Source organism: Macaca mulatta, chromosome 13, assembly GCF_049350105.2.
Source record: "Macaca mulatta isolate MMU2019108-1 chromosome 13, T2T-MMU8v2.0, whole genome shotgun sequence".
Lineage (NCBI taxonomy): Eukaryota > Metazoa > Chordata > Mammalia > Primates > Cercopithecidae > Macaca > Macaca mulatta.
Window position 1 is genome coordinate 84,397,143 of NC_133418.1, and position 15,445 is coordinate 84,412,587.

Below are 15,445 nucleotides of genomic sequence, written 5' to 3' on the forward strand. Positions count from 1 at the left end.
AGTTTGGTTTAACATCTAAAAATCAATTAATATATACTACCATATCAAAAAAAAAAAACGTCCACCCCAATGGATGCTAAAACAGCATTTGACAAAATTCAACACATTTTTATGATTTTAAAAAAAAGAAGACAAAAAATAAATCTCAACAAACTAGGAATAAAAGGAAATATCCTCAAAATAATAATGACAGATAAGAAAACCTCACAGCTAATATTAAATTTACTGGTGAAAAACTGGATGCTTTCTCCCTAAGTTCGGGAACAAAATAAGGATGTCTGTTTTACCACTTGTATTCAGCATTGCACTGGAGGTTCTACATAGGCCAATTAGCACAAAAAAAAAAGAAGAAATAAAAGACATCAAGATTGGATAGGAAGAAGTAACATTAGGACTATTTGAAGATGACATGATTTTATGTATAGAAAATCCTAAGAAATCCACCTAAAACTATTAGTACTAGTAAATGAATTTATTAAAGTTGCAGAATACAAGATCAATACACAAAAATAGTTTTTACTTCTTTACACTTGCAGCAAACGATCTAAATTATGAAATTAAGAAAATTCCATTCATAACGACATCAAAAAGAATAAAATACCAGGGAATAAATTTAATAAAAGAAGTGCAAAACCTATATTCTGAAAAATACAATGTATTAAGAAATTAAAGAAGATCTAAATAATGGGAGAAGACCTCATATTCATAGATCAAAAGAGTTAACATTGTTAAGATTATTCCCTAAAATCATCTACAGATTCAACATAGATACTATTTAGAAGTTGACAACCTGGTTCTAAAACTCATATTAAATTTCAAATAACCCCAAATAGCCAACAAATATTGAAACCGAACCAAGTTGAAGGACTCATAGTTCCTGGTTTCAAAATTTACTACAAAGCCACGGTAATCAAAACAATATGCTACTGGCATAAGGGTAGACCCGCAGATCAAAGGAATAGACGTCCATTCAGAATTCCATTCCAGAAATAAACATCCAGAAATAAATTCAGCATCAAGAAATAAACCCCTGCATCTGTGTTCTATTGATTTTCAACAAGGGTAGCAAGTTTATTAAATGGAGAAATGAATAGTCTTCAACTAATGGCATTGGGACAGCTAGTTATTCATGTGCAGAATGAAGTTGGATTCCTATCTCATATCATACACAAAAACTAACCCCAAATGGATTAGAGACCTAAATATAAGTGCTAAAATCATTAAACTCTTAGAAGAAAACATAGGAGTAAATATTTATGACCTTCCTTAGCTTTGGCAACAGATTTTTGGATATGATACCAAAAGCATGAGCAAAAGAAATAATAGATTAAACTGAACTTCACCAAAATTGCAATGGCTACAAGAAAAAATAAAAATAAAAATAAAAACTTTTGTTCTGCAAAGGCCAGCATGAAGAAAGTGAAAAACTAATCCACAGAGTGGAAAAAAGTATTTGTAAATCACATATCTGATAAGGGTGTTCTATCAAGACTATACAAAAAACACTTAGGACTCAATCATAAAAAGACAAATAACCTGATTAAAAATCGGCTAAGGATCTTAATAGACATTTCACTAAGAAAAACGTACACATGACTAATGAGCCATTAAAAAAACTACTCAACATTATTAGTCACAAAAGAAATGCAAATCAAAAGCACAATCAGATGCCACTTCAAAGGCACTAGGATAGCAAGTATCAAAAAGTCAGATAACAAAAGTGTTGGTGAGTATGTGGAGAAATTGAACCTCCTACACTGCTAATGTGAGTATAAAATGGTGCAGCTCCTTTGGAAAATAATCTGACAGTTTCTCAAATGATTTAAACACAGAGATTCCATATAACCCAACATTTCCACTCCTAGGTATATACCCAAAGAAATAAAAATATATGTCCACACAAAAACTTGTACATGGATGTTTTTAGCACCACTATTCATAGCAGTTAACAGGCAGAAGCTACTCAGATATTCATGAACAGATGAATGGACAAATAATACAAGGTACATCTATACAATGAGATTGTATTCAGCCACAAAGAGGAATGAAGTACTGATGCATGATACAAATGAATGAACTTTGAAAACACTATGCTAAGTGAAAGAATCCAGAGATTAAGTAGAAGCCTTGTTTAATTTCATTTTTTTTTCATTTCTAGTCTTTATATGTTCTCTTTCTGCCCTGAAAGAGAGCCCTGATGATAGGTTACCTTTATCCTGGATATCCTCTAAGTCATAATATTAGTAGAAATTAAATTCAAAAAGAAAAATATGCATGGGAATTTTTTAGCTGAATTTTTTTCCTTGTTGGTTAAATATAATTGCTTTTAATCCTAAAAGAGGGAATAAATATTTCTTTATTTATTCACCTTCAAATTCTTTCAAAACTTGCTGTATGTTTTAACAAGTCTTTCATCAAAGAGTCCCCCATATTCTTAGACAAAGGAATAAAAACATTGTATTACCAAGGATTGAATATTTGTAATCTTTTAAAAGATTACAATCCTTGCCCTTCTCTTTCATACTAAAAATCTGAGTCAGATATCCACTCTAAATGATCTTTCCTAATATAATGGTCTTCTACCTTGGATAACTGGAAACCTTAGATAATCTGCTCAGTTAAATTAGAATGATACAAATATTTTGTCACACTCTGTTTTCTGTCTCCTTTTAGTTGACAGTCTTTACCCACAGGGAAGTGGGGTGCTTGAGATTCTTGAGCCTTATACAACAGGAAAAACTGCCAGGCTAATGGTCACTAGTTGAGAGATACAACCATTTACCCATTTTTCAATCCCATTTTTCGTTCACTTAGCAATGAATTTAGTTATTCAACAATCTTAAGGTTTGTTTTCTATAGGACAGATACTATAATGGATACCGATGATACAAAAGCAAATAATACAGAGCCCCTGTCCTTTGGTGCTCACCGTCTAATGCCCAAATGCAAAGAGGAGACAGGGGCGAATGTACAACAATATGCTATATATACTTCAGAATACATAATGGTGAAGTCAGTAAAGATTTCAGAAAGGAAGAGACACTTAGCTGAATCTTAAAAAACTGAGGATATGTTCTTCCAGCAGACAAAGGTGGGGTACATGTACAGTGGCATACATACTTTTAGGAGGAGGTGGAGACTATTTCATTGAAAGAATCATCCTGTAACCCACAGCAAAATAGCTTGCCCAGATGACTATATCCTTCCCCACAGAGTTAAGCAAATCAATGTCAATACATTAAATCCTGACTTCCACATTTACCAAGCTCACAAATCATTTAACCTCTTTCTTTGGAGATATGATAGGCCTTTAACCTCTTTATCAGGAGATCTTTTCCCGCACATGAACCCCACAGCATCCTCCAGATTTGGGAATGAATCTCCTGAGCCTCCTTGGTGGTGATGGTGGTATAGTGGTGAGCATGGCTGCTTTCCTGAGCCTCTCATTTTTCTAGGAAAAAGGAAAGCCTAGCCTAGGTGAAGCAGGAAACTGGCCCCCTTCCACTGTATACCTCACCAAGAACATGCCAACTCAATCTGGCCAACCCAACATGGGCAAATACATTTTGGAATACACAAACACAAACGTCCCCTATCTTGGAAGTTCCTAACTTCAGAACAGAATTACCAAGAAGTTTGAAATTAAGCCAGTCAAAGAAAGTGTCTGCAAATTCTTCTTTGAACAGAAAGCAGACTCCTGAGCACTGCTATATTTAACTGTGGAGTCACTGTGTGTCCTATGTATCAATCACCTGGCATATTAAATAAGCAACATCTTCCATTGATGTACCCTCTTACCACGTATGAAGATATATTACATGCATTATTTCATAGGATAACTCTTGGCTAAAGAAGTCAACTGTTCTCTTGAGTAACAAGGAGGGAATAGAACTCTATGTCATGATCAATGTCACTCAGGTAGTAAGTAACAGAGTCAGATCCAGAGCAGAGCTTTTTGGTTCCTGAGTTCATAATGTAGAATCTACTTTTTGTATTAATTATCGTTTTATTTTTCTCACATGACAAAAAGTTTAGAGGGGCAATTTAGTGTCGCTGTAGTGACTCAATAATACTGGCAAGAACTGCAGTTCTTTCCATCTGCTCCATTTACCTTACTTTGTAGGCCTTTGTCCTTGTGTTTGCCCACTCCTGGTCACCAAATGAGCAAATGAGTGCTGCAATTTCAGGCTTCAAGTTTACTCTCTGGGAAAGAAAGAGGTGGAAGGGGTGCAGGAACAGGAGGGGCAAAAGCTGAGCCTTTTTTTTTTTTTTTTTTTTTAAACAAATATGAGCTTTCCTGAAGTCCCTCTCAGGGAACTCCTGTTGATATCTGTTTGGACAATATTCTGCTACCTGGTCATCTCTAGGTGCGAGGGACAATAGGAAAAGGGGTTTTGCTTTTGAACTTCTAAAGTAGAAAAAGTAAGGGAAGAGAGGGTATTGAATGACTCCTGGGTAAGAACCCATCTACCATGTCTAGAACTGAGCTGTATTAGGTTGGCTTTTTAAATATCATATCTTAATTTTCACTAGATAGAAATTATTATTACATAGAATAATCGAAGGTAGCAAGGAGGTTGGAATGTCAGAATATTTTGAATTAAAAAAACACAATCTCATCCCTTCTTGTTCTGACCCAAATGCTTTGGCAGGGAAATTACTCAAATCTAGGAATCCTCACATTTGCCATTAATACATCCGTTTTGTACTTTGTGTCTTTTTTTCACATACCTGTTTGTTGTTCTCTTTTCTCTCTTTTCCTTCAATTTTTAATACAAATTTAAGCATATACCTATAAATAGAGAGGATAATATAATGAACCCCTATGTACCTATCAACCACCTGCAACAATGATCATTTTGCCAGCCTGGCTTTGACTATTCCCTCCTTTTATCCCCCCTGAATATTTTAAGAAAACTCATTTCATTTCTGCCACACCAAAATGAGTTATGTCTGTATGTATGCCTCTGATTTATTTTTGCTTCTTCAAACAGAAGAACTTACAAGGGTTTTAACATGGTTTCGGAAAAAAAAAAAATCAATGGAAAATTATTATTTTGAAATTCTCTCTCTTCTCTTTCTCTCTATATTTTGACCTCTTGTTCCACAAGATTAACAAGTTGGAAAAAATTAGAGAAATAAATGTTAAAAATGAGAAGCTAAATTTCTAAAGAACTGGGGTGTTAAGCAGAGCTTCAGCAACCCCCTAAGGGAGTACCTCTCCACTATGCAAAGCAGTATTTATCCTCCACCTAACATTTAAGTCACAGATATCTGTCATTTAAACTATCCTTGACAATTAACAAATGTAACAATTAGAATTCTATTCATATTTACATTCTTTAACTTTTAAAAAATATTATAAATCTTAAACCATGTTCTAGAAAGTAGCTTAATGGGAACTGCCACAATACCCTACATGAGAAGCTGTTTAAAATAACGGCTTCTTCTCTCTTAGAGATATTGATAACTTTTACCCTCTGCTATCTTTTCCTTGAAGACAAATAATCCAAAATGTTAATCACTATTCCCAATTAAATAAATATGTAAAGTATGTATTTATTCATTCACAGTGCTATTCATCTGTTCAGTCATTCGTTTATAAATTCATTCATTAAACATTTCACAGGTCCCATATGCATGCTATCACTAGAATCTTTAAGGATGAAGACTCTAGTAAGGAACCATAATTGTCTCTCAGTTTTCATAAAGCTAGGTGAACCCATACCCTAAAAGCTTTATGTGAGAATCAGGTAAAAATTGGTTATGATCTAAATATTTGGAGAGTAGAAATGCCAATCTCAAAAGTGTTTTGGAAAAAAAAAAAAAAAAAAAAAAGCATAGTGGCAGGATCATGGGGTGGGAAATGGGCCTAGCTGGAAGAATCGCTATATGTGTATTTTTATCATCCATGTGTTGGATGAAGCGGAGAGCTGCCAGATAGCTTCTTTTCGACAGCTTGGAGTTACTGTTGGGAACAGATCCATGTATGGAAGCGAAAGCCGAAAGGCACAGATAAGCTGAGATCCAGCTATGCAAACCATGTTTAGAGACACTTAAAGGACAAGCATCCCAGGTCCTTTCTTTCTGGTAAATTTAGAGAAGCCATCATACCGGGATCTTTTTTCACATCCAGCCCGTGCGGACTGAGCAGCCAAGGCTTGACAGAGGTAGGTGCCGGGCTTTTGTGATGGAACTTATATAAAGGATCATTTGAAAATATTTCCTCCAGAGCCCTTGATGTCCTTTAAGGGAAGGTGCCAGATAATATTTTGAAAAGAAAAACAAACAAACAACAACAACAAAAAAAAGGTTGGGGCTAGTGACTAAGAGATATTTAACAGCTCTGCCTCCACAAGACAAGGAAGCTTTGCTACGGATGGAAAGTGACAGCACAGATTTGCTGCCAAATAAAATCCCTCTGCCCTGGGTCACTTACCATTTGGAATTTTGTGGATACAAGTCTTCCTCGATATTGCCAGCACCTTTAGAAATGAGCCACAGCTTCCGCGGGGTTCTGAGACTCACTGTGTATTTTAGGCTAGGGTAGGTGGGATTTGTCTTTTTCCTTGCTTGTTCTCCTCAAGCCAGCAAAAACTCGCATGTGTGACTAGTTCTTCCTTAGACATAGGAAGAGCTGCTTGTAAACCACATTATTATTTTTGGCAGCTGAAGTCATTTTTGCAGTTATTTCTCAGCAGATCGGAGGTTGATTACATCCTGTTCAAAGATTCTTGGGTTGTTTTCACAAACATGGGGTCTTACGCAAGTCGAAGTTGCTGAAACCAGCTGTGAGCCCTGGGTTTTTCTCAGCACCTTTAAAATTTCGTCTTCTTTCTTTTTTTTCTACTGACTGAAAACTTTGGAACTCGAGAGGAAATGTTTCCAAAGATTATTATCGTTTCATCATCAGTGATGTTTTGGGAATAGATTGTGGCAGTATATCAAAAATTCTGTGTCTCAGGAATGCAAGGTAAAAGTGTGAATATGAACAGAGTAACAACACCAGTATCTATATGACTGTCCCATATTTTCTAGAATACAGATTAATCCAGCCAAATCATATCAATGGCACTTTGAAATGCAACTCCAGCTAATTACCAAATTGTAGTTATTAAATTAAAGCATATCTGTTAAAATTGTTAGCAAAGTCTGTGAACTCCTGGCAAACACAAAAGTCAAGAGAAAACATTATAGGTCTTATCTATAAAATATGCATGTTTTGCCAATATTAAATTAAAGAAAATTTACACAGGATAATGGAATTTAAACTCAAGATTTATTTTGATGAGAATAATGTGTCCATAATTCAAATAAGATTTGAACCAATTCTTTTTGCTTAACTAAGTTTTCAATGCAGAGTATGAGTAGGAAAAAAGAAAAGAGACAAATGGAGAAATAGTGAATGTGACTTTCCTTCTCTGATGACAGATGTGACATGGAAAATTATTAATAAGCAAGTGAAAGAAAATAAAAATAATTTGTAATACTGATCAAAGAGATGTTCTCTGGATAACTTAGATGTCTGGGAATGCAATTCATTTAACAGATACAGATGAAATGACTAGTTATGTGGTGGTTTCTTTCAAGCTGTGAATGTCCCATTACACCAAAAAGTGGCAGAGGAAGAGGAAATGTGTTTTTTATTTCAATAATGCACTATAATTATTAAAATAATTACAATACTAAAAGATTATTTTCATCAAATTATTCTTTTATATATCTATTGACATTGAGAGCACATTAAAATAACACATTTCTATATTTCTAAAATAGGCTATTTTACTTTACTTAAAAATACTAATAGTCTATTTGTGAGAGAGTTAGAAAGAGAGAGAGAATAAACGATGCCTTCTTTTTTTAAACTAACAGAGACAAGCTGTCATAACTTTTGCTAAAGTGGAACAGGCCTACGAAAAGATGGCTTTAAAATACTTAATTAAACACCACATACCAGCCGGCTTCTCAAAAGAAACAGCACAGCAGGAGTCTTTGCAATTTTCAAAATGTAAAAGGTTCACATAAATGATGCCGCTAGTATTTATGAACAGATGCAATGCGTATATATCAGCTACTATGTTCTCGTTTGCCTACTGCCAAGTACATTTCAAGTGTGCACTCCTCATGAGAAATGTCTGCTCCTGTTTTTTCTTTTGAAAACTAATTCAAGAAGCATAATATAAGTAATAGAGAATGACTTACTGCTAATTTTGTATATACTATGTCAACATTTATGGAAGAAAATTCATGACAGTCAAGTTGCTTGCCCTTGTAACTCATGACTTCTTAAGCATTTAGTGATGACTATACATGTAGAAAATCTTAAAGAAATAATATTTTGAGAGGAAAATTGAAGGTGTTGGTAGTCTTATGTAAAAAAAATAAATAAATATAAAAAAAGATGGCTGGGCATGGTGGCTCACGCTTGTAATCCCAGCACTTTGGGAGGCTGAGGAGGGAAGATCATGAGGTCAAGAGATTGAGACCATCCTGGCCAACATAGTGAAACCCCATTTCTACTAAAAATACAAAAGTTAGCCAGGTGTGGTGGTGCATGCCTGTAATCCCAGCCACTCAGGAAGCTGAGACCGGAGAATTGCTTGAACCTGGGAGGTGGAGGTTGCAGTGAGCCGAGATCATGCCACTGCACTCCAGCCTGGGCAACAGAGCGAGACTCTGCCAAAAAAAAAAAAAAAAGGCTGTTAATGATCTGTGTTATAGTTAGCTGAGGTGTGAAGCAAATTCATGGTGGCTAAGTATGATGAAAAAATTTGAAATAATTCAGAATAGTATAGAGCACAGGTTGGAGGCTTCTGTCTACATGATGAGACCTGTCTGGATACCTGTGGGCCTGGTCTATGGTGCAACAATGACAGGAGGAGCAACCACTTTTTAGAGGATTTGACGCGGAAGAGTACGTCTGAATGTTGGGAGAGAGTTTGTATGAAAGTAAGAGTAGAAATGTACTCCTCCAGAAGCCTGGAAAATTTTGGCCCACAGAAAAGGTCATTATGTCTCAAGGGAAAAGATATTATTGGCAATTCTGAAAAAAAAAAAAAATTCCAAATCCCCTTGATCAGGTGATTAAAAACTGTGATACACTGAGTGGTCCCTGAGAGAATAGTAATGATTTTAAGAATGTTAAAAATGACACAAAAGGCCAGAGGCTAGCCAAAGGTGCTGGTAAGGAATCTGAAGGCCAGAGAGGCTATAGGATTTCTCCAAGTTCAATCATTGGAAGGTGAAGGTTTCCTGGGATCCAGTTCACTTGGTATTCTGATCAGACGTGATCTGCCCATGAAGATCCTTTTTCAATTTTTTATCTTAAAGTTATGTGACATTTTCAAGTCTCATGGCAAGGTATTGGAAGAAAATTGTATGCCACAGAATTTTTGATAGTGGTTTTAAGGTTTGTGAAGTAATACAAGGGAAACAAATTCAAGAGGCACTTGGTACTGTTGAGGAGAAAACGGCCTCTCTTATCCCATTGATTTCTTTCCCTGATATGAGCCATGGTTATCAACTCTGACTGCACATGAAAATCACTTAGGGTAGGTGATGCCCATATTGCACCCCTGAGGAATTAAATATGTTAGTGGGGTCCAGACAAGGGTAATTTAAGTCCATTCCATGAAATTCTAATGTGCAACTAAGATTAAAAATCATTCCCTTTGTGCAATTAAAGAAAAGTTGTTGCCAGTCTAATTTATTTGAAAAGAGGAGTTAACAAAACCACAGCTGAAGATTAGGAAAAAAATGTACTTTCTCCCAGAAGGATAATTTCCTTGGATGTTTTATTGATATAATCTTTGCTAATAGAGAATCCTTATTTTAAAAGTTTCAGCATGTTTAAAAGGAAGTGTCCTCTACAATAAAGGATTGATATATATCTTTTTGACATCTATCATACTCCTTAGCCTGAATCCTATGTGAATGCTACCCACGATTATTGAAAGCTACAAAATATATATATGTGACATTATGGTTCTTAACAACAGATACTAAATGAAATTTTCTATTGTTTTAGAAAATCATCAAACAGGCCGGGCGCGGTGGCTCAAGCCTGTAATCCCAGCACTTTGGGAGGCCGAGACGGGCGGATCACGAGGTCAGGAAATCAAGACCATCCTGGCTAACACGGTGAAACCCCGTCTCTACTAAAAAATACAAAAAACTAGCCGGGCGTGGTGGCGGGCGCCTGTAGTCCCAGCTACTTGGGAGACTGAGGCAAGAGAATGGTGCGAACCTGGGAGACGGAGCTTGCAGTGAGCTGAGATCTGGCCACTGCACTCCAGCCTGGGTGACAGAACGAGACTCCGTCTCAAAAAAACAAAACAAAACAAAACAACAACAACAACAACAAATCATCAAACAGACATCTTGAAAGGGAGTGTTAATTTTGGATAGCAACAATTTTCTAAAAAAAAATTGGCACATTCATTCTAAAAAAGGAAAATCATGCTTTTTTTGACTTTTACCTTTCTAGGAAGTGCCACGAACTTCCTAAATTTTTAAAATGAAATCATACCTTAACAGAAGTGATGAGGACCAGGAAATGTCTTGAATCATTTTCTGAACCAGGTGTGTTTTAGGTAAATGAGAAAGAAGACTCCAGTGAATATTTATTCTGAGCAATGTGTTAGATTCCGATTAATAATAATATACAATAATCATTATAACTCTAGTTCCTTAATCTGCCCAGCAGCTTGCCTTCTGAGAGACAAAGTGCAGTTATATATGAAATTATTCTAAGAACCATTACCAATTGCAAGCTATTGTTGAATTTAATGCAAAGAAACACAAGCTATTGTTGAATTTAATGCAAAGAAACACAAAAATAGCAAACTATTTTTAAATCTTTACTACTTTTATTGCTTCACTTATATGGATAAAATACATTCTATGAAATAAAAAGTCTTTTTGTTGTTGCAGTTAAAATCCTAAGTTCTAGATTCAGACAAATCTATGTTCAAATCCCAACTTTCTGCCATGCTGGGCATGTCACCTAAAAACTATCTTGGTATGTATGGAGCTTTTGCTATTTTCCAAGCACACTTCTAAGCAAGTTACAGGCATTAATTTATTAATTCTGACAATTAACCCTATGAGATAGTCACCCATTTTACAGATGGAAACACTGACACACCGGAAAAGTTAAATAATATGCCCAAGATCACACAACTAGTAAAAAGAGGAAGTAGGATTTGAAGCTTGCGTTTAACCTCTGTGCTACACTGCTCCACAGTCATTTCCTTGCCTTTTAAAAATGAAAAACAAATAATAAAATTAATTTGTGAAAGATATTCAGTAGTGTTATGGCAAGGTGTAAGAGCAAAATAATATTATTATTACTCTCAGATTACTGTCCACTTAGTTTAATAAATAATCATTTGAAAAAGTTTTTGTGAATACCAACTCTGTAAAAATTAACATTAAACACTCTTTATAAACTAACATTTCCAAAGTGTTAAGTAGACATTTTTTGAAAATCAAAGTTAAATTATTATTTTGTGGCCACATTTCATCCTTGTAGTCTCCCTGCCCATCATATTAATCATGTTTCAATCAATGTATGTTGAAATGTTTAACACCCTTCCCTTCGCTCTTCAACATTCTGTAAGCAAAGATGATTGGAAAATGAGATAAGAATCATTTAAATGAAAGTTAGTATTATATTGAGGGACCTATCACCCATACATGATAAATTTCATTTAATTATCAGGTCATTAATCTAAAATAAACAATAGGAAATCCACTCGACAATTCACTTACAGTTGCTTATAAGCATACGACTTTTGGAAATTCAACATACAATTTTTACCAATTTTTTGAGTTGTGCATTTAGTTTTGTAAGAGTTATGAAGAAATAATTTTACATATAAGGTGTAGGGAAATTGGTCAGTTGTTGTACTTTTGTAAAAGGGAATGAAATGAAAGCTTACCTCTTCTTTCCTCACTTTCTATCAGACATGTGTGGAGGAATAGAGGTCACATCCACCTTCTAACACTATTTTCACTCTACCACACATTTAAGAACAGTTACTATAACATTTTCCCAGAGATAATTTTGCTATCATTAATATTTAAATATTTTTTTGCTTAAAAAGACAAATATCTACTATGCTACTACAGGCAGGGGAAAGGAAAAACAACTAATGAGATTAGAGATTTAAACACAAAATTGAATTCCTTCAGGTCCCATAAATCATAAACCGTGATATATTACATTTTTAAAAATTATCAACAACCATGTCAACAATAAACTATGGTAATTTATAAAGTTATACCTTCTTGAGGAATGTGAAGAATTAGAAGACAAAATAAGAACACAATATGCTAAAAACCAAATCCCAGAGTTTTGTTATAAAGAAACTAAATTTACATAACATTTATGAATTTAGGTTACGTTCAATACATGTGTCCCTGAGCCAAGGTAAAGGCCCATGCTCTTTTGGGGAACACAGACTAAATACATAACCATTATAAAGCGTATATGTCCCCAAAACTTGTTTTTTTCTTCTCAATAATCCATTTGGGTTACCATGTCCAAGTTATTGGATAATTGTATCTACTTTTCGAGGAAAGACACAGTAAATATTCATTAAATAGGCTGAGAAACAGACCTCCAAAAAGTTCACCAAGATGTAACCTTCCAAATCACAGTTTTCAAAATTTGGTTGAAAAAGAACTGTCTTTTCGCATGTTTGGTGAAGTAAAGCTTCCATGGTAGGAAAAAAAAAAATGGATCTATGAAATATTGCATAAAATTTATCCCCATCTCAGGTGTCAGAGGGCACACTAACACATGACTAGCTCTGAGAAATTCTACAGAAGGTAATCTGAGCACAAGCTTGTTATGTTCAATGATGGTTTAGAATCCAGATGAAGAGTAGCTGATTTGGTGTGCTCCTTAACCTCTCAGTACTGAAATTAGGCTAACTCAAGATTAGTCATTCCTCTAAAGGAATTAATTTGACATGGGCCTATGGTTTTAACATCTGGGAAATGATTTAATGGGTCTACATGTGAAAAGAGTGTGATGCCTAACTTACAGAATGCCCATTTAAGCTCCATTGACATCTTCAACACCAGCACTCCAAACATGTACGTATAGTGATTCTAAAAGTACAGAAAAGTCTTTTGAATATTGTTATTGTTGTTGTTGGGGAGTGACAATTGCACAACTGCTCTCCTTTGACTGAGATTCAGCCTACTATAGAAGACCTTTGAGTATTTGTAGGTGTGTATGCATGCACACATTTATTGTGTTTCCAGAGCACCTAGAATTGAGCTCTATGAGCATTTTACACAAATGTGATTTTTTTTTACTTTTTTCTATTTTTGTAATTTTTAAAAATGTTTTGTGGGTACATAGTATATATATATATTTATGGGGTACATAAGATGTTTTGATACAGGCATGCAATGTGAAATAAGCACATCAGGGGGAATGGGATATCCATCCCCTCAAGCATTTACCCTTTGAGTTATAAACAGTCACATTAGACTCTTTACATTACTTTAAAATGTACAATTAAGTTGTTATTGACAACAGTCACCCTGTTGTGATAGCAAATAGTAATATCTTATACCCATCAAATATTTTTGTACCCATTAGCCTCCCCCTTTTCCCCCAACTACTCTTCCCAGCCTCTGGTAACCATCCTTCTATTCTCTATGTCCATGAGTTCAATTATTTTGATGTTTAGAAACATCAAAACTGAATAGTACACCATTGTGTGTATGTACCACATTTTCTTTATCCATTCATCTGTTGATGGACTCTTAGGGTGCTTCCAAATCTTAGATATTATAAGCAGTGCTGCCACAAACATAGGAGTACAGATATCACTTCCATATATTGATTTCCTTTTTTGCAGGGTATATACCTAGCAGTGGAATTGCTGGATCATATGTAGCTCAATTCTTAGTTTTTTGGGGAGCCTCCAAACTGTTCTCCATAGTGGTTGTACTAATTTACATTCCCACCAAGAGTGTACAAAGGGTTCCTTTTCACCACATCCTCACCAGCATTTGTTATTGCCTGTCTGTTGTGTATAAACCATTTTACCTGGGGTGAGATATCTCATTGTAGTTTTGATTTGCATTTCTCTGATGATCAGTGGTGTTGAGCACCTTTTCATATGCCTGTTTACCATTTGTATGTCTTCTTTTGAGAAATGTCTATTCAAATCTGCTGCCATTTTAAAAAATCTGATTATTAGAATTTATCTCGTAGAGTTGTTTGAGCTCCTTATATATTCTGGTTATTAATCCTTTGTCAGATGAGTAATTTGCAAATATTTTTCTCCCATTCTGTGGGTTGCCTCTTCACTTTGTTGATTGTATTATTTGCTGTACAGAAGCTTTTTAAATTGATGTGATCCCATTTATCCATTTTTGCTTTGGTTGCCTGTGCTTGTGGGGTATTGCTCAAGAAATCTTTGCCCAAACCAATGTACTGGAGATTTTCTTCAAGGTTTTCTTGTAGTAATTTCATGGTTTGAGGTATTAGATTTAAGTCTCTAATCAATTTTTATTTGGTTTTTGTATTCAGCGAGAGACAGAGGTCCAGTTTCATTCTTCTGCCTATGGATATTCAGTTTTCCTAGGGCTATTTACTGAAGAGACTTTTTCCCAGTGTATGTTCTTGGCAACTTTGTGAAAAATGAGTTCACTATAGGTGTGTGGATTTGTTTCTGGGTTCTTTATTCTGTTCCATTGGTCTATGTGTCTGTTTTTATGCCAGTAACCTGCTGTTTTATTTACTCTAGCTCTGCAGTATAATTTCAAGTCAGGTAATGTGATTCCTCCAGTTTTGTTCTTTTGCTTAGGATAGCTTCAGCTATCCTGAGTCTTGTGTAGTCTCACATAAATTTTAGGACTTTTTTTTTTCTATTTCTGTGAAGAATGTCATCGGTATTTTGATAGGAATTGCATGGATTCTATAGATTGCTTTGGGTAATACAGATATTTTAACAATATTGGTTCTTCTAATCCATGATTATGGACTATTTTTCCATTTTTTTGTTGTCCTCTTCAATTTCTTTCACCATATTTTATCATTTTCATTATAGTAATCTTTCACTTCTTTGGTTAAGTTAATTCCTAGGTATTTAATTTTATGTGTGGCTAATGTAAATGGGATTACTTTTTATTTCTTTTTTATATTGTTCACTGTTGGCATATGGAAATACTGCTGAATTTTGTGTGTTGATTTTGTATCTTGCAACTTTACTGAATTTGTTTATCAGTTTAATAGCTTTCATGTGGAGTCTTTTGGTTTTTCCAAATATCAGATTGTATCATCTGCGAACAAGGACAGTTTGACTTCTTCCTGTCAGATATGGATGCCCTTTGTATCTTTCTCTTGTCTGATTGCTCTAGATAGGACTTCTAGCACTATGTTGAATAAAAAGTACACTAGTGTAATCATGTGGCTATC

At 34.9% G+C, this 15,445-nt stretch overlaps 1 protein-coding gene and 1 long non-coding RNA gene across 23 annotated transcripts in view; one reads left to right on the forward strand and one right to left on the reverse strand.

Annotated features, from left to right (window-relative positions):
- The window catches only part of LOC144333787 (uncharacterized), a 63,655-nt gene extending 57,047 nt beyond the window's left edge, over positions 1-6,608 (reverse strand). For all 20 annotated transcript variants that reach the window (XR_013402832.1, XR_013402826.1, XR_013402827.1 and 17 more), the window contains exons 1-2: positions 6,440-6,608; positions 4,732-4,792 (exon numbers count right to left, since the gene is read on the reverse strand). This is a non-coding gene — a long non-coding RNA (uncharacterized LOC144333787). The remainder of the gene's footprint in view (positions 1-4,731; positions 4,793-6,439) is intronic.
- The window catches only part of SLC8A1 (solute carrier family 8 member A1), a 493,745-nt gene that overhangs the window by 94,621 nt on the left and 383,679 nt on the right, over positions 1-15,445 (forward strand). Inside the window, exon 1 of one of the 3 annotated variants that reach the window (XM_015112192.3) lies at positions 6,022-6,170. The gene's annotated coding sequence lies outside the window, so the exon portion shown is untranslated. 3 annotated transcript variants of the gene reach the window in all.